Here is a 24098-nt window from a genome sequence, read left to right as displayed (position 1 = left end):
TGATTTTGATTTATACATGGGAAAAGTACTTGGGAAATTCACAAATGGTCCAAAATAAATCATTATTTGGATTATGTCTTGCATTTAAATAATAGTACAATATTTGTTGAATTTCAATCCTCTAGTACCTCACCTATGTCTGCTGAGGGTTGGCAAATGATCTTCAGGGCATTTGTTATTTCCTCATTGGCTTCCACTAACAGTTTAAGACTCTGGTGATTTACCCTCTAACAAGGAGATCACTCCCTCCAGTGCTTCTCATTATTCTTATTGTGCCTACCATTTCACAATCCACCCCTTCAACTGAATTTTCTGTGTCATCCCTCTTCTTTATGAAGAAAATGACAAAAAAAACTCACTAAAATCTCTGCCCAAACTTCTGCTTCCATGTGCAAGTTACCAGGTACATATCTGATAGGCTAGAAAGTTCTATTCTTTTATTCTATTACTCTTAATGTATTTGGATTTTCCTCAATTCGACTGAGTAACATTTTTGTATACTCATTTTGCTTTGGTAACTTCCATTTCTGTACCCTATGCTTCCTATACTCTTTTATGCTTCCTAAATTAGTAACCGTTTTTTGAGGTGCTCATTCTATGCTATCTCCATGCCACCATTTATGAATGCTTGACTAAGTCCCAAGACTTGCTGCTCACTTATATTAGCTAGAATATGGTTACAAAATAGATTGATTGATGTTTTTAGAATGTTATAATCTGTATTTATTTGAGAATGCCCTATGTTCCAACTTTCTCTTTATCATATGCTGTATCCTTTTGGATAACCAGGAGACTCCACATTTGGCAGCCAAAACCTCATTCTTTGTGTGGATCTACCCATTTCTACTATTTTTATGATATATTGAATTTGTTGTGGTTCTGTTCGCCGAGCTGTGAATTTGTCTTGCAAACGTTTCGTCCCCTGTCTAGGTGACATCCTCAGTGCTTGGGAGCCTCCTTTGAAGCACTTCTGTGCTGTTTCCTCTGGCATTTATAGTGGCCTGTCTCTGCCACTTCCGATTGTCAGTTCCAGCTGTCCGCTGTAGCGGCCGGTATAGAAATAGAGAACACACACCAGATCATCAATGCCACACTCACAGGAATCCAATTCACTAGAGAGGAAGAAAAGGACAACCAACTCCCATTCCTAGACGTGATGGTACAGAGAACACCAAACTGAGAATTCACCACAAAGGTTTACAGGAAAGCCACACACACAGACCAAGTCCTAAACTATGAAAGCAACCACCCCAACACACATAAACGAAGTTGCATCAAGACACTATTCAAAAGGGCCACAACACACTGCAGCACACCAGAACTGCAAAAAGAGGAAGAGGAACACCTATACAAGGTATTCGCCAAAAACGGATACCCTCGCAATTTAATCAACAGATGCCTAAGGGAAAGACAACAGAACGAGGACATGCCGCAACCCAAAGGACTAGCCACACTACCATACATCAGGAACATTTTCGAACTGACAATCAGACTACTGCGACCACTAGGACTCATAACAGCACACAAACCAACAGCCACTCTCAGACAACAACTCACCAGAACGAAGGACCCGATACCCAACATGAGCAAAACCAATGTAGTGTACAAAATCCCATGCAAGGACTGCACAAAACACTACATAGGACAAACAGGAAGACAGCTAACGATCCGTGTCCATGAACACCAACTAGCCACGAAACGACACAACCAGCTATCCTCAGTAGCCACACACACAGATGACAAGCAACATGAATTCGACTGGGACAACACTACCATTATAGGGCAAGCCAAACAGAGAACAGCCAGGGAATTCCTAGAGGCATGGCACTCATCCACAGACTCTATCAACAAACACATCGACCTGGACCCAATATACCGGCCGCTACAGCGGACACCTGGAACTGACAACCGGAAGCGGCAGAGACAGGCCACTATAAATGCCAGAGGAAACAGCACAGAAGCGCTTCACAGGAGGCTCCCAAGCACTGAGGATGTCACCTAGACAGGGGACAAAACGTTTGCAAGACAAATTCCCAGCTCGGCGAACAGAACCACCAACAACGAGCACCCGAGCTACAAATCTTCTCCCAAACTTTGAATATATTGAATTTCCTATCATTTAATGGTGTTAACCAAATTAGGAACAGCATAAGAGGAACTCAGATAATGGCCCATATAATCTTAGCTTTGCATGCCTCCCATTGACCTTCCTTCATGTTGCATTTACCAGTTCATTTTTGACAGACAATGATGCTAAACCTAATTATACCACGTTCATGTTCTCTCAGATATTCATTCACTGTTACTTCATCCATCTGCCCCAGTTTAATTTCTGCACTGAGTGGTACTCAGTTGACTTCATAAAGATTTCAGTCAGCTGAAGGTGTTCCCACCCCAGACTTAATTGGGGAATTCCAAAAGATACATGTTCCATATGACAAGCCTTCTTGTCCCACAAGATGGTCTTTATTTCCTGCCTGCAAACCTGATCCAGATAGAGGAGATTCTAAGCTCTGCCTCCTGTTCCACAAAGATTATATGCTACATATTTCAATAACTGCACCATTTTAAAAATTATTGCTTCACCATTATATTTGCTATTGTTTAGTGATGTTAACTAAATTAGGAATAGCATTACCTTTATTAAAAACAGAAGGTTAAAGACTGGCTTAAGAGTAATTCCTGAAATCATGCAGGTGGTGGTATTTTGACTCTGCTGCTCATCTGCCATCAAGAAAATCATTGAACCTGTGTACATTTTTAAGATAGACATCTACTAGGACCTTTATCAAGTGCTGACAGTTCTGGTGTGCATTTCCAGAGTTTTCTATTTTTAATTCAAAAATCTAATTTCAGATTTTTTTTAAAAGTCCACTGTATAAACATGATACAGATTAATAAATCATCAATATAATTAAATCACCCATTGCAGATATCAATCAATATTTGATTATGAGTTCTGCTATAGTTGCAAATCATTTTGTCCTCGCCATTTTAGTTAATGAAATGCTTGCAGCATATAAATATTTGCAAACTAAAAGGATTTTATCATGTGCAACAGAGCATTGCTCTATAAAATCATATTTTATGAAACAGTCAAAAATGCTTTTTACGTCAGATGAGACAAAGTGAAATATACAAGACTTCTGATAGAATTATTTGTTGGTCTTCAGTCCTGGACTTCAGCTATCATTCTTGAGCCTCAACTTTAAGAATAAAGGTAGCCACATGCAAGAAACTTTAATATTTACAAGGCTTCTGTGAAGAAATAGGAATATCTTATGTGTGGAGGCAGTTATGTGAAGGGCAACAATTTAATGGAGGGAACTCATTATGGGCTGGCAGCTAGTCATTTGATAGGCTTTAAAAATTAGAGCCATGTTGAGAAGGTAGAGGAATTAAAGGAGCAAAGAGGAAAGAACCTTCCAGGATCAGATTTTTGCAGAATCAAGTTTGATTCTGGGACCCTTTTAAAATAATGAGAAGGACGTGTTTCTGAGCTCTGTTCTTAGCAATAGCATTGGATACATTTGCGAGTATCAAGCCCTGCACTCCTGACCTGGTTGACTCGATTTTGGGGTTAGGTGTCTCAAAATGTGAGCATCCACCTCTGACATTTTCTCACAATTGTCATGGAAACCCTTCTGGTTTGTCATGGGTACCTAAATCACAGCATTTTAAAGAGGCTGTGGAATCATAGCCTGGATTCAGAAATGTCTTTTAAGGTATTTTAAAAAGGTTTTACCATACCCAGGTGCCACTTCCATGTTCCTGCATGCCATCCATTCCATCTCCATATCCTGTCCATCCCTTTCCATGTCTCCAATGCAAGCTGCAGCACTCATGCTCATTCTATGCTGTCTCCATGCTACCATTTATGAATGCTTGGCTGAATCTGAAGACTTGCTGCTCAATTATATTGGCCAGAATTTGGTTACAGAGTGGATTGATTGATGTTTTTTTATGAGGTTATAATCAGAATTTTTATATAATCTATTTTTCTTAGAAGGCTACATGTTTACTTGGGCAAGATGAAGAGGCATGCATTGAGGAAAAGATGTTATCAAAATCATTAATGGTGCTGTATAGTTTTTAGTTTTAGAAGATTGTAAAAGCAGCAGATTTTACAAAGGAGAGTTTTAATTCTTTCCTTGTAGATTGTACTTTGAGGTTTGCTATTGCTGTTTTCGGCTCTTCGGTACTGTGCAAAATGCATATTGTATTCGTGGGCATGAGGGTGGCACAGATAGTGGAGACATGTTTGAGGGTGTGTGTGGGTTGATAGTTATGTCCCTAGCAATCTTTGATGCAACTGCAATGAAGTCTTGGAGAACTGCCTCAGCACCTGTCAAAGCTGAAATTGCTTCCGGGTCAAAGGACAAGGCTTAACCTTACCTCTGCAGAATGAAAGTTGTGCATGTGGGCCATTCCCATGGAAAGGGGTCTACCAAGTTGGTTAACTTTCTGACTTAACCTTTCTGACGATGGTGAAATACTGGTCCCAGAGCTTTTGATACAGAGGTGAGATAGTAGAGGGCAAACAATGTCAGGCAGAGTGGGGATTAGGGTTAGGGTGGATATGACAGTGAGGCATTGAGAAGTGTTGATAAACAGTATGTTGGACATCAAAGACTTCCTTGAATGACTAGAGGAGCTCTCCTGCAATTTCAATCCAAAACGATATGCTGTAGAAAAAGGCTAACTTGCTGTAATCAGTTGTTACAGATTCCATTTCACTGCTAGGTTCCCTGAGTTCTGTACATCCATACATCAGCTGCCTCTCCACGACAGTGCAATGCTGCCTGTCACAATAAAAATACTGAAATGTGTGCACTTTTGGGGGAAATTTTACAAAATCTCATTCTACCTTGATAAACCTGTAAATATAATTGCCTTCCTATGTCAATATGAGTGCTTATGGTCCCCACATCTTTTTTTGACTTTTTTTTTACACATCTCTTCTGCTCCTTCTTCCTTAATACACTCGTCATCCATTGCTTTTCTTTGGTTGATGTTTTCAGATGATCAATAGAGGCTTGAGCTCTTTCATCCTTGCCAAACCTTCAATCTAACTTTGGCATCTTCCGCAGTCTTTCTTGAAGCAGCATTCCCAGCACATTCGCCATCTTGCTCTATCGTGGGTTTGCCATTCTGGTCATGAGTGCATGTGTTAAGAGTGATGTAATAGACCAGACAGTAAATGGCAAACATTTTAGAATAACTGGTGAGGGAGAACGATTTAATTGAAGATTGATTCTGATTAGATGAAGCTGTGAAATGTGACTTTAAAATATGCTTAATAATGTATCCTGTGTCATATTGTATCTATGCTCTAATTCAATGCATGGTTAACATGAAGTTATCATGTTATTGTTGTGCTTGAAATAAAATTCATATACATGGAAAGGGATGGCTGGAAAATGGGATGCCTTCAGAAATGAGAGAACGAGAGTCCAGAGACAATATATTCCTGTCAGGGTGAAAGGAAAGACTGGGAGGTGTAGGGAATGCTGGATGACTAAAGAAATTGAGGGTTTGGTTAAGAAGAAGAAAGAAGCATATGTCATGTATGGACAAGATAGATTGAGTGAGTATAAAGGCAGTAGGAGTATACTTAAGAGGGCAAAAGGGGGACATGAGATAGCTTTGGCAAATAGAGTTAAGGAGAATCCAAAGGGTTTTTACAAATACATTAAGGACAAGAGGGTAGCTAGGGAGATAATAGGGCCCCTCAAAGATCAGCAAGACAGCCTTTGTGTGGAATTGCAGGAGATGGGGGAGATTCTAAATGAGCATTTTGCATCAGTGTTTACTGTGGAAAAGGACATGGGAGATACAAAATGTATGGAAATAGATGATGACATCTTGAAAAATGTCCAAATTACAAAGGAGGAAGTGCTGGATGTCTTGAAACACAAAAAAAGTGGATAAATCCCTAGAACTCTGTGGGAAGCTGGGGAAGTGATTGCTGGCCCACTTGCTGAGATACTTGTATCATCAATACTCACAGGTGAGGTGCTGGAAGCCTGAGGTTGGCAAACGTAGTGCTTGAAATAAAATAAGTACACATGGAAAGGGACGGCTGGAAAATGGAAAGCCTTCAGAAATGAGATAACAAGAGTTCAGAGACAGTATATTCCTGTTGTGGTGAAAGGAAAGGCTGGGAGGTGTAGGGAATGCTAGAGGACTAAAGAAATTAAGGGTTTGGTTAAGAAAAAGAGGTATAGACAAGATAAATCGAATGAACCCTTAGAAGAGTATAAAGGTGGTAGGAGTATAAGAAGGCTGTTTAAGAAGCATGGTAATGACAAGCCAGGGAACTGTAGACCAGCGAGCCTTTTGTCGGTGATGGGTGTTGGAGGGAATCCTGAGGGACAGGATGTACATGTATTTGGAAAGGCAAGGACTGATTAGGGATAGTCAACATGGCTTTGTGTGTGGGAAATAATGTCTCACATACTTGAGTGAGTTTTTTGAAGAAGTAACAAGGAGGATTGATGAGAGCAGAGCGGTAGATGTGATCCAAATGGACTTCAGTAAGACATTCGACAAGGTTCCCCATGGGAGACTAGTTAGCAAGGTTAGATCTCATGGAATACAAGGAGAACTAACCATTTGGATACAGAACTGGCTCAAAGGTAGAGGACAGAGGGTGGTGGTGGAGGAATGTTTTTCAGACTGGAGGCCTGTGACCAGTGGAGTGCCACAAGGATCGGTGCTGGGTCCTCTACTTTTCGTCATTTATATAAATGATTTGGATGTGAGCTTAAGAGGTATAGTTAGTAAGTTTGCAGATGACACTAAAATTCGAGGTATAGTGGACAGCAAAGAAGGTTACCTCAGATTACAATGGGATCCTGACCAGATGGGCCAATGGGCTGAGAAGTGGCAGATGGAGTTGAATTTAGATAAATGCGAGGTGCTGCATTTTGGGAAAGCAAATCTTAGCAGGACTTATACACTTAACAGTAAGGTCTAAGGGAGTGTTGCTGAACAAAGAGATGTTGGAGTACAGGTTCATAGCTCATTGAAAGTGGAATCGCAGGAAGATAGGATAGTGAAGAAGGCATTTGGTATGCTTTCCTTTATTGGTCAGAGTATTGGGTTGGGAGGTCATGTTGCAACTATACACAACATTGATTAGGCCACTTTTGAAATATTGCATGCAATTCTGGTCTCCATCCAATCAGAAATATGTTGTGAAACTTGAAAGGATTTAGAAAATCTTTACAAGGACGTTCCCAGTGTTGGAGGATTTGAGCTATAGGGAGAGGTTGAATAGGTTAGGGCTGTTTTCCCTGGAGCATCGGAGGCTGAGGGGTGACCTTATAGAGGTTGTAAAATCATGAGAGGCGTAGATAGGATAAATAGACAAAATCTTTTCCCTGGGGTGCGGGAGTCCAGAACTAGAGGGCATAGGTTTAGGATGAGAGAGGAAAGACATAAAAGAGACCTAAGGGACAACTTTTTCAAGCAGAGTGGTACATGTATGGAATAAGCTGCCAGAAGAAGTAGTGGAGGCTGGTACAATTGCAGCATTTAAAAGGCATCTGGATGGGTATATGAATAGGAAAGGTTTGGAGGGATATGGGCTGTGTGCTGGCAAGTGGGACTAGATTGGGTTGGGATATCTGGTCGGCATGGATGAGTTGGACCGAAGGGTCTGTTTCCGTGCTGTACGTCTCTATGATTCTCTGACTGTATGGTTGTTTTAAGAAGGTATTATTAACACTTTGGTAACAGGCATTGACCTGTAAAAGTTCTACTCTCATACCCACATTCAGATTAAAATATACTTTCTCAAGTATGTCATGGTCTATTATGTGTGCTTTATCTGAAGGCAGGTGCTTGGTTCATTGTCTGCTGTTTCTTTCTCTTGAGCTTTTTATCTTGTCAGTTTTGTTATCTTGTCTGCTATGGTCTTGATATGACAGCATCAAAGGAGCAGGAGAATTGACGTTTCGGGCATAAGCCCTTCTTCAGGAATTCCTGAAACATCGATTCTCTTGCTCCTTTGATGCTGCCTGACCTGCTGCGCTTTTCCAGCAACACACTTTTCAGCTCTGATCTCCAGCATCTGCAGTCCTCACTTTCTCCTGTGGCCTTGATATGGTAAAGATGCAGATCCCAATTCTACATCATCCAGAAACACATACTAGCCATTTGGCCAAAAGTGCTAAAAATATTTCATTTATGACTGCAATAGCTGCTGGATTTTAATATTAGACCAAATTGCAATTCTGGGTAAATCTCCTCCCCCCAGAAAATATTGTCGATTCTTCAAAGATCTCAACTGTTTCCCTCACCTGCAGACCACAATTTGGGCCCACATGCATGCTCACCTCAGCCGGAAAATCACCTTATTTGGAAATGTTAAGTCCTAACTATGAATCAGGAATGAAACACCCAAGAAAGTAATTCCTATTTCGAACCTGTTGGTTGACCCTCATTTGTCTTGTTAAGGTGACATGGAGTCCCATTCTTTAAAATCAATGAGGAAAGTCTTGAAAATGATAGGAACCACCTGCCACAGGTCTATGTATTTCCATGTGGGGTCAGTGTGTCCCCTGCTGGACATTCAGTGAAAGATGGCGGGAACTCCCTGAGATTTCAGTCACTTTTTCATTAATCTGTTTCTTTCAATATGCAATCTTCCTGACATTACTTTTTCCTGGTGGAAGAAGAATTATACTTAAAACTTCAGAACTGAATTACTGACTTGCTAACACTAAGAAAGTCAAAGCTCTTTTTTTTTACAGTCAGCATGATTTCAATGAAAAGTAGCGAGTTCAAGTGTCAGATACTGTTCTTCCTTGAGTAAGGAACTGAGGCAATGTATAAGAGTTAATCAATGAAAAACCTGTGCCTGTTGGCCCTAAATATTTTTATCTGCTCATCAGTAAAATCCTCTTTTTCTTGCTGATTACTGAAGTTTCAATTAGAATACATAGTCTCTATTCAATCATAAAATGTCATGCACATGATGTTTCTTGCTTGACATTTTTTTCTATAAATGATAAAGGGCTCAATATCACTTATGAGTACAAGTAAACTGCTGCACTAATCATAGCAAAACAGAGTGATACCTTTGCAGTTAGCAGAGTAGTGGCCACACTATTTTGACTCCAATTTTAGCTCTCCTGTTGATAAAATTTCACTATTGCAAATGGATTTATTTTTGCCAGCACTAAGATAGAAGCTTGATGATACGGATCCATTTTAAATAACTCTACTACTGTAAATTAGGTATTTAATAAGTATTTAATAGTATGATTCTAGGTTTCCAACACAGAAAACAAGTCAAAATTATTAACAATTAGGAAATGATGCATACTGGTCTGATCTGTCACATATTTGTGATGATGGAACTCTAACAAAAGCAATATATTTATTCTCAAGTTTTATTGTTCTTTTCTTCTAACACCTCTATGACAATCCACTGTTTTTGACTTTGAAAGAACACTCAATCACTTCGAACATAACTGCATAACTTTAGTAAAACATGCTGAATAGCTCCCCAATAACTCGGTTTGTAAATTCAGTGTGCATTTGTGCCATAAAAGACCAAAGGTCTTATTCCTAGTCAGCACTGAGTACCCCATAACACAGGGCACTACAGGTGACAATGATACATATGGGTCAGAAAGCATCAGTTTCAATTAGGATTCTGATAACAATACTCACTGTAAGGGTTAGATGTGTGGATGTTAGGTGAGGAGAGTATCAAGTTCAACTGTATTTCAACCACAGACAACAACCACATTCTGAGCTTGGTGCATGCAGTGCATTCTCTAATATTCAAGGGCGTTTGTGCTCAGAACTATTTTTGACTTTAGCTGAGGTGACGCCATGTAGGAGGTGCCATAAAAAAAAACCATTTGGACATCTGCAATGTGACGTTGCTATCTGGTCAGACTCTTACCAGTGGCATTTAAATTTAGTCAACCCACAGGCAGTAGAGTAGCAGAATGGGATTTGATTTGTTATTGAAGCAGGTACTACCATGGCTCTAGCTGAGCCAATGAGTTAGCAGTGTGGTTCCAGTTCTCCAACTCTTCAGAAAGGATGTGTGGGATGATGCACCAAATCTACTGAAGGAAGTATTACTTATTAAGAGGACCCAGGCAGGAGTTAGAATTCCTGGACAAGAATTCAAAAGGCTTGTGCCATCACAGGAATGCAAAGGAGATGTTGGAAGCCTGTTTTCCATCCCAGTCCTTCCAATTCCTCATGTCGCATTAACCAGGTCATGAATCTTACGTAATGGCCCTGCTCACAAGAGCTCCGGCAGAAATGATCTCTCTCAAAGATAGGAGGAATAGACTAGCCCCTCAAACTAGGAAGGCATAAACAGTTAGATGGCCATGGAAGTTAGCAGCCCGGAGAATTATTGCAAAATATCTAATATTCACATGTAATAACCTTTAGTCTTTAATCTAGGAAGCTAAATTATTTAAAAGTAAGATAATACAAGGAAAAACAGAAATTGATGGAAAAGCTCAGCAGGTTTTCAGGTAACTGAGTTTGCTCTGCAGGTGCTGCCAGACCTGCTGTTTTTGTTTCTGATTTACAGCCTCTGCGATTCTTTCAGGTTTTATTTAAGATAATGAAAATGACCTTGTTAAGGAGGCTGATAGACTGAAATGATTGTGATTCCCAAGAGCAGTTAAAAATTGACAACATATCAGCAACGTGTCAGCAATGCCCACATTTTGTAAAAAGAATAAAACAAGACTTGATTTGCTTTAGGCCCTTACTCACCTTTCCTTGACAGGCTGTGTATTGTGCAAGTGATGGTTGTTGGGGTGGTGATGGGATGGAGAGACTGGGACTTTAGACCTCACCTGATCCATAGTCTTCATCAGAAAATAACCCGGTGGCAAAATTCAGCAGGAAGGGGAAGAGTGCTTTGCCCTGATTGATGTCAATAACAGGAAGATAAATAGGAGCTTTAATCCAAACTATGAAATGGTGTTAATTTTTAAACGTGACATTCACACAAACGAAGTGGCCTCACAGTTTTACACATACTTTTGGAGATGTGATCATACGGCCTCTTACATTTATTGCCACATTTCAGCCACTCATCACCAAGAAGGATGTGGTGAGTGCACAGCCTTCCCATATCACTAGCAACCAATTGGAAGTTTTTGCCTGTAATCAAAGAGACTTTCATTTTCCCATGTTGGATATTCATAAATTAATAAGTAAAAATGATCAAAGGAAAAGTTAAAGAAATCAGTATCTCAAATAATACTTTTTATGGGCAATTAGAGACGAGCCACAAACAGTGGTCCTGGCAGCACCATCGACAGCCCATTAAAGAAAATAAAAAGTTGCTTTCAGTAGTTTTCTGGAGATTAATATTTAATTGTTAAAGATTCTGTCACAGTCTTGGGGTGGGGGGGGGGGGGGGAAGTGGGGGTGCTTTCCTAAAAATAGCACAGAAAGAGCTTCATAAATTCTTCAATGAGAATAACTTCATCTAATATGCTGAGTAACAGAATTTTCTTCAAAGTAAAAAAGAAATCTCCTGAGGAAATCTGTGCAAGCAAGACAACAGTTCTGGATTCAGACAAATGGACTGAAAACTTTTGTTGTTCAGTCAAAATCTTCTAGGCAGCTGACTGCCAAGGAACAAGAATGTAAGCTTTTCATGGACATGGATGTCTCTATCATCTTCCTCCTTCTGTGACATCAGTAATTTTGTCTCCAGAAAATAAGAGAATCATGCTTCAGTGCAATGTATTCCCAGAGGTCAAATAAGTCTCTTTGCTGGTCACTGATATATAGATTGCTGACTGATGAAACACAGTCGGTTCTTACTGACCTACAGAAGGACCCACAGAAAATGCATGTCAGAAGCAAAGAAAAAATCATTTGAATGTCACATAACAGCATGAAGTACTTCCTGGAATCTTTTTTTTGAGTATGTAGACTGAATACTGTGCATCACTAAATATTGTACATGGATTAATACTTTCATTATCTTAAACCAGTCACTATACTTCAAAAGTACTTCATCGGTTAGAAAGAGCTCTGTGGCCTTCTGGGAGCAAGAAAAACTCTGTGAAACTACAAGCGAGATCGCTTGTAAGTGAGATCGTTATAATTAACACCAATCATGCTGGCAAGTTGTTAGCATTATTTGCTCAATACAGCTATTACTTATGCTCAATATACAACAACCTTTTAACCCAGAAACAGTACAGTAAGAAAAATGAGTAATTCCTTTAAAAGTTGCATTAAATATTTATATCTAAGAATGTTTGAAATGAACTTTTAAGAGTTTGCATGAATTGTAAGGAGAACAATGGTAATTTTTGTGTATACTGAGAAATGCTGATCCATGTGACTCACTTGTACTTATCCTGGAAGCAGCATCAACAGAGAGAAAGTTAAAAAAGAAGCTGACAGATACAAATGTGAACTACAAGTGGAGAAGCTGGACAGTGAAGCTAACCAGTGCATGTAAGCTGGCCAGATGATCTATCATATAGAAAGCTGTGTAAATAGCTTGGAGTTGCTAAAGAGCTGGATGCATACCCAAAAATGGCAAAGCCATGAATCAGGGTGCTGCTAGTTGACTCATTATAAAGAAACTCTGGAAAGTAAAACTATCCGTACTGTGTGAGCTGAAGGAGAGAGGGTAGATAGAAATGTGCTTTATTGGTGATAATCATATCCATGAAACTTAGCAGTAAAAATTGTTGTCAGACAGGTTTCCTGACCTGCCCTGCATAGTTAAAGAACAACATATTGTAGAACCAAAGAGTTATAGAGATGTACAGCATGGAAACAGACCCTTCGGTCCAACCCGTCCAAGCTGACCAGACATCCCAACCCAATCTAAAACCATGTTGATGTTAATGTCATGCACACTGAATGGAAATTCTTGTACTTGTATAAGATTTACCTTTGTTACATTGACTACTTTATTTAAAATATTGTTTGCCTGGTTTATTTGTATTTAATATGTATTGGTTCTGATTCATGTCAAAATAAAAAAAGTTACAAAAGGGACTTTTAGTTGACAATTTCATCTGGAGGTTATTTGGTAAGTTTTTTTATTTTGATTCTTCTTGGAATCATAAGAGTGATTGGTCTATTGGGGCCTGAAATTTGTCTAGCGTGTGATAAACATAACATTCCTGAATTTGCTTCCTTTTCATCAAATATAATTCACAAGGAAACTTCTGTGTTGTCATTGAAGTGTGCTAAAATAATGTATAGTCATCATATATTGAACAGCAGAAATGATGCTTTATACTGCCAAAGAAGAGCAGCAGACAAAAGGTATTAATGGACTAAAACATCAGTAGCAAGGATGCAATTGCAGCAGATCAGTGTTTCAATCTATAAAATAAGAAATCCCTGTAGGAATAAGGACTCTTGCCCAGGTTAATATATCATACAAAAGTATAATATAATCTAAAAAAATTAAAAACCCTCAAATTTCTAGTCAGCTAAACTTCGTAATGATCATCATTCAGGAAAAGGATACCAGAATGGTATTGGGTCTTGAGCATTAAGACATCATTGTCAACATCTATTACAACTTTTATCATTGTATCCCAAATATTACTCTTAGATTGCAGAGGACAGCTTTAGGTTTGTCATTAGCTGTCACCTCTCGGGATGTCACAATATCTGCTGCTTCAGCAGACACTCAATCAATATTTGTCATGATGCTAAAAATTCCTACAGTGTACATTCCAACTCCCAGCACTGTCCAAATTACTGGACTTGTTATATTCCAAGAATGGTTTTCTAAGAATCAGATTTTGGATGTATTTTAGAGCCCTCATGCTGCTAACATACATAAATCTCTCAGTTTTACAGAAAAGGGGGAATGATAATTATAATTTCATGGAATTTCTGTTGTCCGTTATGGGCATAAATTTGCCTGTAAAAAGTGGGTGCTTTATTTTGTTTATATTTTTATATTCTGTTTCTCACATGTTGCTCAATGCATTACTTAAATTTGATGGAAGTGGCCTCATCTCATTTTTATCTTGTTAAACGAAGCGTTATTTTTCGTAACGTGCCAATTTGGCTTTGGTCTCCTGTGTGATAACTATTTTGGATACTATTTTGCTGGTTATTCACATTATGGGATAAAATTGCATAGTTGAAACTCTTCATGTAATCAAAAGTTGATCCTTTCATTACAACTTCATCTTAATTCATGCTCAAAATATCTACTCAAGTATTTCAGAACTAAGTGAGTGAAATTTGCTAAGCATTACAATTAATTCATGTGCTAAATATATGTAGCACATAGTAATTTGAATCTAGAAATTGATGTTACACATTATTCAGGTGCTGATTGTAAATTGAAAAAGCCTCACTTGTCTGTTAACCCCTGACATTGCTTGTTGTGTTTTCGATTCATATGTAATACAAATATGTAAGACATATAATTTCTTGATTGAGTGACAGGATGTCTAATGGTGCATTGGAAATGATTTCCATCTCGGGTTCCAGTTGCAGAGCTTTAAGAAGCATCCAAATCCCTCAGCTTCCAGGAAGAGAGGAGTTTTGCAACCATTTTTCTGCAAGATATTCTGACTGCATTTGAGTTCCACATTTAGAAAGTGTAAGACAGGAGGGATGTCCAGTACTAAATATTAATTACTCACCAAATCCCCCACTGAAACCTAAATAGCTCAATAAGGCAGGATTGGTGCTGGGTTCACTGCTTTTCATCATTTATTTAAATGATTTGGATGTGAACAGAGGAGTTTGCAGATGACACCAAAATTGGAGGTGTAGTGGACAGTGCAGAAGGTTACCTCAAAGTATATTTGGACCTTGATCAGATGGGCAAATGGACAGGGGAATGGCAAATGGAGTTTGATACAGGTAAATGTGGGGTGCGGCATTTTGCAAAGCCAAATCAGGGCAGGACATGTACATTTAATTGGAAGGTCCCGGGGACTGTTGCTGATAAAAGAGACCTTGGAGTGCAGGTTCATAGTTCCTTGAAAATGGAGTCCCAGGTTGACTTGAAGAAGGTGGTTTGAATGCTTGCCTTTATTGGTCAGTACATTAAGTATTGGAACTGGGAGGTCATGTTGCAGCTATACAGGACATTGGTTAGGCCACTTTTGTAATACTGCATTCAATTCTGGTCTCCCTGCTATAGGAAGGATGTTGTGAAACTTGAAAGGGTTCAGAAAAGATTGACAAGGATGTTGCCAGGGTTAGAGGGTTTGAGCTATAGGAAGAGGCTGAATAGGCTGGGCTATTTTCCCTGCAGCATCGGAGGCTGAGGGGTGAACCTAGAGAGATGTATAAAATCATGAGGGCCATTCACAGCCTGAATAGCCAAGTCTTTTCCCTGGTGTAGGGAAGTCCAAAAATAAAGGGCATATGTTTAAGATGAGAGGAGTAAGTTTTAAAAGGGACCTAAGGAGCAAAGTTTTCATTCAGAGGGGGGTGCGTGTATGGAATGAGCTGCCAGAGGAAGTGGTGGAGGCTGGTACAATTGCAACATTTAAGAGGCATTTGGATGGGTATATGAATAGGAAGGGTTTGGAGGGATATGGGCCAGGTGCTGGTAGGTGGGACTAAATTGGGTTGGGATATCTGGTCAGCATGGACGGGTTAGACCGAAGGGTCTGTTTCCATGCTGTACATCTCTATGACTCTATGACTCTAAATGGGACTAGATTAATTTAGGATATCTGGTCAGCATGGAGGAGTTGGACTTAAGGGTCTGTTTCCACACTGTATGGCTCTATGACTTTATGACTGCACGATTACCAATAAAGTAAGTGTGGTGTGCTGCACGCAGAGGTTTGGCAAATATGTAAACGTAAATCTAATGGCAAGAACCTTCCCTGAAAGTCCATATCATTGTCAAAATGGTAAATCATTATGCACTGAACATTCCTAAATAATAACAGAAATATATTCTGATTAGTCCAGTCTTAACAAATTCTGCTTCTGAATATTTTCAGCAAAGAGACATCCTACTACATGACAAAACTTTAATTTCTGTCACATAGATACAGCTGGCAGAGTTTCTCTCTCTCTAAATTCTTCAAACTCATCATCTTCCTCTATTCATTTAAGGCCCTCCTTAAGACCCTCCTTTGACTAAAGTTGTAATTGCCCTTGTTTCTCTTTTCTTTGATTAAGTGTCTGCTTACCACTTCCCTCCGCAAAGAACCTTAGAGTCATAGAGTCATAGAAATGGACAACATGGAAACAGACCCTTCGGTCCAACCCATCCATGCCGACCAGATATCCTAACCCAATATTTTTCCAATAAAGTTAATATACAAATATAAATTTTAATAGCAACAAATCTAAAGGATCCTTGACAATGTTGTCATAGAAGAAAGTCTATAGCTGCATGATTCAAGTTCTTTTAGTAATAAATAGAGAAGTCGAGGATTGGGGTTTCACAATTCACAGAATCACTTAATAGTTACATTGTAGAAGGACATTCTTTGGCCCATTGGAAGTGTGGATACCAGCTCTCCACATGAGTCTCATAACTTTGTGCTATTCCTCTACAATTTTCCCATTACCCTTCACATTATTTCTATTCAAATAATAATCGAACGCTTTGATTGAACCTGCCTCCACCACACTTCCAGGTTTCCCAAACCCTAACCACTTGCTGTATGAAAGAAAAAAAATTCTCTGATCACCTTTTCTTCTATTGCAAATTACTCTAAATCTGTGCTTTCCATTCTTGATTTTTTTTTATGAGTGGGAGGGGTTTCTCCCTAACTACTCTGTCCAGTCCCTGTATGATTTTGGAAACATCAATTAAATTTCTTTTAGTCTTCTTCTCTCCAGAGAAAACAGTTGCAATGTCTCCAATCTATCTTCCTAACTGAAGTTTCTCAACCTGGAAGCATCATTGTTAACATCTTGTGCACTGTCTGTAATATGCCCATATCGTTTCTAAGGTGTAACACAACATATATACACAATATTCCAGGTGAGATGCAACTATTGTCTTATACAAGTTCAGCATTACCTCCCTGCTCACATACGCTATCCCCGCTTAATAAAGATTGCTGACCCCAGCTGTCCTGCCCCACTGAATGCAAAATGTATACAACATGTCTCCTGCTCCTTCATATTTAACAGTAGCATGCATTTTTAAATTTTATATTGTTTCAGTATGTACATATAATCCAGATTATTGTTTCTAATCATTTCCCCACCACTGGTCTGTAATTGCTGAGCCTTCCCGTCCATCTTTTTTGTTCTTTAACTCTGGCCAAACTGATTCTGTCGTAGCCTCCTCTCTGACATCATTTTCCTCCATCATATGTGACTATTTCTCAACTAACTAATATCACAAGACTGTAGGATTGAAAATATGCTCCAATGTTGCATCCTCAGTGTAATTCTTCTCAAAACAAAAGATTGGCTCAGCTACCTCACACACACCTGATACCACTGTTCTCTGGGTTAGATGCCAATCAAATAACCTACCTTGGATTCATAAATCCATATCTCCAGACAGTGATGGTATTGGACTGGGGTGGACAAAAGTCACATGACTCCAGCTTATAGTCCAATGGGTTTATTTTAAATTGGAAGGTTTCGGAGCCCTATTTCTTCATCAGGTGAAGACTGCACCTGACAAAGAAGCAGCACTCCAAAAGCCTGTGATTTCAAATAAACGTACAGCAATAATAAAGGTTTTGATGAAGTGGCCTTTTTGCAGTTCACTGACATATCTCGTTTTCTATCTTCCATGTTGACTTCTATTCATTTTAGTCATACTCATCATATCTTGACTCTTCTTAAAGCTTTTAGTTTGCCAATTTCTATCAATTTTTAGAAAATAAAAGCTTCTGAGGTTCACATATTTCTGTTTAAGTAGCTACATCATTTTAAATTGAACCTGTGACCTTACATTTCCTTGATTTTCTTATTCTCCTCCCAACACAGTGATACTCATTGAGTAAGGTACCAGCAGCTAAGACAACTTATTTAAGTAAAGAATGGGTTAGCCAAGCTTGTAAAATGTAGTGCAGCTCTTCCTTTGATGATGTATGTAACAGCCCATACACGAGTCTCCTAAAGCTCATCACATGCCTTGTCAATTTAACTCAACATTCTGCTGGCGTTATTGATTGCTGTTCTAAGATGACTGAACATGGTTGCTATGCCTCCCATCACTTCCAGGTCTCTTTTGTCTAACCGAGTTATTATTATTTCTAACCTCGGCACTATTTTCTTCAGGTCTCATACATTTTATCTGATATCCTTTCAGCATCTCCTGGAATGTGATAGCACAATAACCTTCCGTCTGTGTCCTTTTGTCTGTCTCCCATGTTAAGCAGTGGCGATTTATCTTTCATTCTGCAAAGAACACATTGCCATGCGCAGTGTTATCCGCTATGATCTGAAGATCTTAATATAGTTATAATTGTTGACATCTGCATTTTATGCTGCCACATCTCAAAATCTGTAAAAGTCACAGACTTTTTAAAATAATTAACTATTTATCCAATTTGACTAGAGCTGAGGTATTTTGGCAGAATTTTTGCAGGTGCTTTCCAATTGTTTGCTAAGCTTTTTAAAGCCATTTTAACAAAGAACTCTGAGAAGCACGCAAGATTGAAATTAATTAAAATTTCTAGTTCGGCAGCTGTTAATATTGCCTAGACTGTTTGCTGTCCACCAAGTCAAGCTGACCTCAAGAAGACATTGTATGGTCCTTCTCCCTGGAAACCTAGCTGCAAACATGACCACAGAATGTGTGCTCTATGGTATTTTCTAGCTGGAACCTGTCATAAGCAGATTCAATGCACGATGTATCTTATGCATTTTGGATTACTTTCTTATCGCTCATTCACTTTGTGCTGACTTTGATGCTATGTTCTCATGCATAGACTCTAACTCACAGGCTGCCAGCTTTCCTGTCATGACTTTTGTAACCTCCTCTGGCAACATAATTCCCCTTATAAATAATCCATTCTTCTTCAGAACTGTGTGGAATATCTCTGTTTTACCTCATTAGTAGCCACCCATTCAGCCATGTCGACCCCAGGTTTGAATTTCACCCTAATCTCTCTGTATCTCTCCCTCACCGCTTTCTCAGTACCCACTACACAATTAAGCTGTTAACCATGTTACTTATTTACTTTGTGCTTCTAAAGTATCTTGGGAATGAGTTTTGTAATATTAACGAAGGCATCTAAACTCATGATATTAATGCAGATTTACATGAACAGAATTACAAATTTCAGAGCTATGTTTGAGTCCATGCCTTCCAAAACAACATGCTGCTTGAACAGAAATGCAAGCCTCCTTTTTGTTTTTCCTTTTTATTATGTGACTCAGCTTCTATTTCTGCCTGAATTCTAACATTCTTGAAATATGCCTGAACATTGGGGTCAACTTTATAAATTAACACTGCTGCCACAGAGCTTTGCATGGCAGGAGCACAAATCATGGAGGGTGTCAGGCAATGCACAATTCTCTGTTGATTAAAATTAATGGACAGAAACTCATGGATGCATGCCGGCTTACTGGAAGTAAACCCCTATTGTGTTTAATTAATAGGAATGGTTAGCATCACCTTAGAAGAGAAAAGTTTCTTTTATCTTGATGTTTTCTGTAACATGTTTAATTATGTTTTCAGAAAGCCGTTCATAACATTCTAAATGAAAGACTTATTTTCTAAAAAAATCCAAGAGTACTTTCATTTAGATGAGCCGACACTTTTATCTTTGGAAGTATTCTCCCTTATACATTTTTTACTCCATGATTTATTTGGTCATAGAATTTTAAGGTACATATTCCACATCCAATTTCTTCAGAGCATCTCTAACACAAATCAATTTTCTTGCTCTTTTGTAGTTATTACCATTTAAACTTATGGTTGTAATGTTATAATTCTCTGTTCCTTCACACTGGAATCATAAGCTATCAAATTATAGCTGTGGCTACTGGTACTTAGCTATGTCCAACATTTAACTTTTTCTCAGGGTTCATTAACTTCGTGTTATAGCTCTACTCATTTGTAATTGTATTTTCCTTCTGATTCTGTACAAACAACTTAATTAAAGGATTATACCTCAAAGTATTAGGTTGTTATAATGGAGGCAGGAATATGAACTGATTGATCAATAGGTTAATTTTAAATACAGTGATAAAGCCAAAATTTAAAATATAGATTATCTTTCACACAAGCTATAACAATAATTAATCAATCACTAAAAGAACTCAATACTTAGAGAACTGTAACAATATTGTTGTACAAGAAAGTGTATTGGTAGCTGCCACACCAGATGCATTTGCTAATTATAGCTAAATTATATTTAAGTATGTGAACTGAACTGTGTATAAAGGAAACTACAGTGCTGATCACTGATGTGTAGCCATACACTGGAAACCTTTTTCAGGCCTGATCCATAATGCTACATGTTAATTGAGTAAGGGGTTAAGGAAGTGATTCCAGTAAAATTAGTGAGTGGACAAACTCAGCAACTCTGGCAACATCAGTGGAAACAGAGTTAACATTTTGGGTTCAGTATGAGTCTTCTTTGGAACTCAGTTTGGGGTTAATAAATTAATTAATTGACTGGGTTGATATAAAGTGGACATAAATTGTTAATCGATACAGAAACACAGATAATTTAATCGTGGAGGATAAAGGGAAAATGTAATAAGGATGTTTTGTGATGGAAATAAACAATCAGTCGTATGTAAAGGCATCTGTGGATATATATAAAAAAGTTTTTAAAAACTAGTGAGAACTAGAATAGAAGAATTACAGAGGAAAGATCTGTAAGTATGACCATGTAACAAAATCTATCCAGCCAACAAAGGTATCTTGTCTTGCATCTCACTATCTGGCTCAAATCAAAGTTGGTAGTAAAGGATGTTTACCTAAAGGTGAATATTGGAAACACAAGTTCGAATATTCCCATTTTCAGTTGAAGTGTTTTATCACATGAAATTCGGGCAGTTGATCCACCACAGCTTGGGGACCTTTTCCAATGCAGACTCCCACTTTGATTGTGTCAATGGGCTGCTTGGTGTCAGTCATAGAGCAACAGTTGGAGAATCCAACTTTTGGTGTCAATGCATCAATACAAAGTCATACAGTCATAGTCATACAGCACAAAAACAGACCCTCTGTCAAACAAGTCCATGCCAGTCATAACCTAAATTAAACTAATCCCACCTGCTTGTGCTTGCCTCATATCCCTCCAAACATTTTCTATTTATGTATATACCTAAATGTCTTTTAAACATTGTAACTGTATCTGTATCCACCACTTCCTCTGGAAGTTCATTCCATACGTGAACCATGCTCTGTGTAAAGGAATTCTCCCTTATGTTTTGTTTAAATTTTTCTCCTTCATCTAAAAAATATATCACCAAGTCTTGAAATGCCTCATTCTAGGGAAAAGACATCTGGCATTCACCTTATCTATCCCCTCATTATTTTACAAACCTCTATAAGGATTTCAGCACTTCTGAAGAAGAGGCATGCTGGATTCAAAATGTTAACACTCTCTCTCTCTCTCTCTTCACAGATGCTGCTGGACCTATAAGTTTGTCCAACATTTTCTGTGTTTGTTGGAGAACTCTCAGTGTGCTGGATATGAGCAGTTACCTGCACTCTTGTAGCCATAGGTGTTAAGCATCAAAGTGAGAGGTGACTCCACTCCAGGTCCACTTGCCTCTCAGTGAGACAGAGTGACTGTGTCAGACACCCATAGAAAGGAGGAGCGATTCTAGAACCTAGGACACACCAGAGGTCCTACCTCTAGAACCTCCAGCATGGTGGCTCAATGGTTAGCACTGCTGCCTCACAGCATCAGGTTCGATTCCAGCCTCGGGCAACTGTCTGTGTGGAGTTTTCACATTCTCCCTGCGTCTGCATGGATTTCCTCCCACAGTCCAAAGACGTGCAGGTTGGGTGAATTGGCCATACTAAATTGCCCGTAGTGTTATGTGCATTAGTCAGAGGGAAATAGGTCTGGGTAGGTTACTTTTCGGAGGGTCGGTGTGGAATGGTTGGGCTGAAGGGCCTGTTTCCACTCTGTAAGGAACCTAGTCTAAATAAAAACTCACTTCTGCCTGTGACCCCAAAGCCAGTTGTAGGTAAAGCTGAGGAATATGAGTCTGCATCTAGGTAGGGGATATTCAGCAGACCTGGACTCTCTATTCCAATTAACTTTTATGGTTTATTTCCATTATGGATCTCTGGTTGGGGCTGAGTGGATGGACTGTGGGGGAGCTACCTGACCTGTTTTATGTGTCTCTGCACCAACTAGTCAGGACATTTAATAACCAGTCCATTGTCTCAAAACTAAATACAACTTTTGGCATGTCACCATCTAAAGAAAGACCTTAATCAGATGTAGTGACTACAAGTACTTTAGAGCATATTGTACTTACCTTAATTAATTACAATAGACTCAGATTATGGATAGAGAATGCACTGCTAATGATCACGCAATGTGGTGGAGAGTTTCCTGGAAGGTTTAAAAGCCGAATACAGGATGTAACTGTCAGCCTACACTTGATGGCAGCAAGACCATTGACAGAATATTCAAAAGTCTTGCTCATTAGTCCCTATTTACTCATTGTTGGCAGGATCCTAAAATTCTGGTGGATAAATTAGATGGTCAGCAGCTCTGGAGCATTTATAGCCCCAACAAGTGAGGTGGGCATTGCTGAGGTTGATGAACAAGCTTAGGTTCCTTGCAGAGGTTTTGGAGATCTGGAGGCAATACAAACTATGAGGGCCAAAGTAATTCGGCCCATCGGAGAAAAGGTGCAAGGAGTTATTTCTAACTACAATATCACCAGTTGGATTCCACGAGACTTTGGCTCCAAAGGGGACCTGCATGCCTCAGAGAAGACAAAGTCTATTGAACTGATGATGTCCATTCTCAGCAGGGTTTTGCGTGGTTTCTCTGTCAGCACCAAAATGTTGTTGAGGCTCTAAAATATTCTGTAATTATGGCACTATGATTCATATTCGGTTGACCTCTATGGAGTAGACAGGTGATCCTGACCTTAGTCTGGTAAAGGGAATAGTGCCTGCTAATGGGTATGCAAAGGCTTCCTCCTGTATGCCCAAACCATAGGCAAGCAAAATTCAGTAGATGTGATACTTGAAACCTCATAATTTAGAAACACACCCAATGTTTCAGGCAGGAAAATACCTTCTATCAATCTAGCCCCCAAAAGTCTTGGTGAAACACCCATGAAAGTATTTATTTCTCCAAATCCAGTTCTTTAGAAATAGTTACTCCTTTCAAATCATTCCATGAAAATCTCAATTTCAATGTTTCTCTTGCTGATACTGATCAACTCGAATGTTTCCAATATATTCGATTTCTAGTTAAAACAGGGAGCTGGTGTAAAATAGTTACAGAAAAAAAGAATTTCAAAATATTTATTTGCTCTCCTGCCAATCCTAATTGCTTTATAATTTTATTTTTCTTCCAATCTAAAATGTTCATAAAAATATGGAACTCTTGATTCTTGTACCTTTCATGTTAGTTACTTTTCCCTCATAATCCTACACAGTTCAGCAAGAAAAAGTACAATATGTAAAATTGTCAATAAATATCATAATGCTGCCTAAAAATAATTTTATTGAATTTTATACAATTTTATACTCTGTTATACAATTTCCTTTTCCTATGTACATTCATTTTTATAATTAAATACTTGACAATTTGAAAAATAATCCTTTATTAAGTTCAATCCACTTTTATATTTGCTACTTTCTGCTTTACATGAACATTAATAGCAGCTAGAAAACACAGGAATTGTCACCATCCATCTGCTCTTAACTCTGATTGCTAGGATCCATCTCTATCTCAGCCCTAATTCACTATTCCCTCCAGTATCAATTAATTCCACAATAGCATTAAACAGCCAGTAGCAATTTAGAGGGAAGAATGATTAAACAATACACTGCATAAATTGAAGTCCTTTTAATTGCTGAGATAGCAATATCTGACATCTGGCAATATCTTTGGAAGATGCATTTAATTTAGAGCATGAGATAACAGATGCCAAGGATTATATACACAATCACCCAGCAAGAAAATTAACTAAACTTCTTTATGATTTGTACTTGTGTT

The sequence above is a fragment of the Chiloscyllium punctatum genome, chromosome 5, assembly GCF_047496795.1.
Source record: "Chiloscyllium punctatum isolate Juve2018m chromosome 5, sChiPun1.3, whole genome shotgun sequence".
Lineage (NCBI taxonomy): Eukaryota > Metazoa > Chordata > Chondrichthyes > Orectolobiformes > Hemiscylliidae > Chiloscyllium > Chiloscyllium punctatum.
This window is presented reverse-complemented; position numbering follows the sequence as displayed.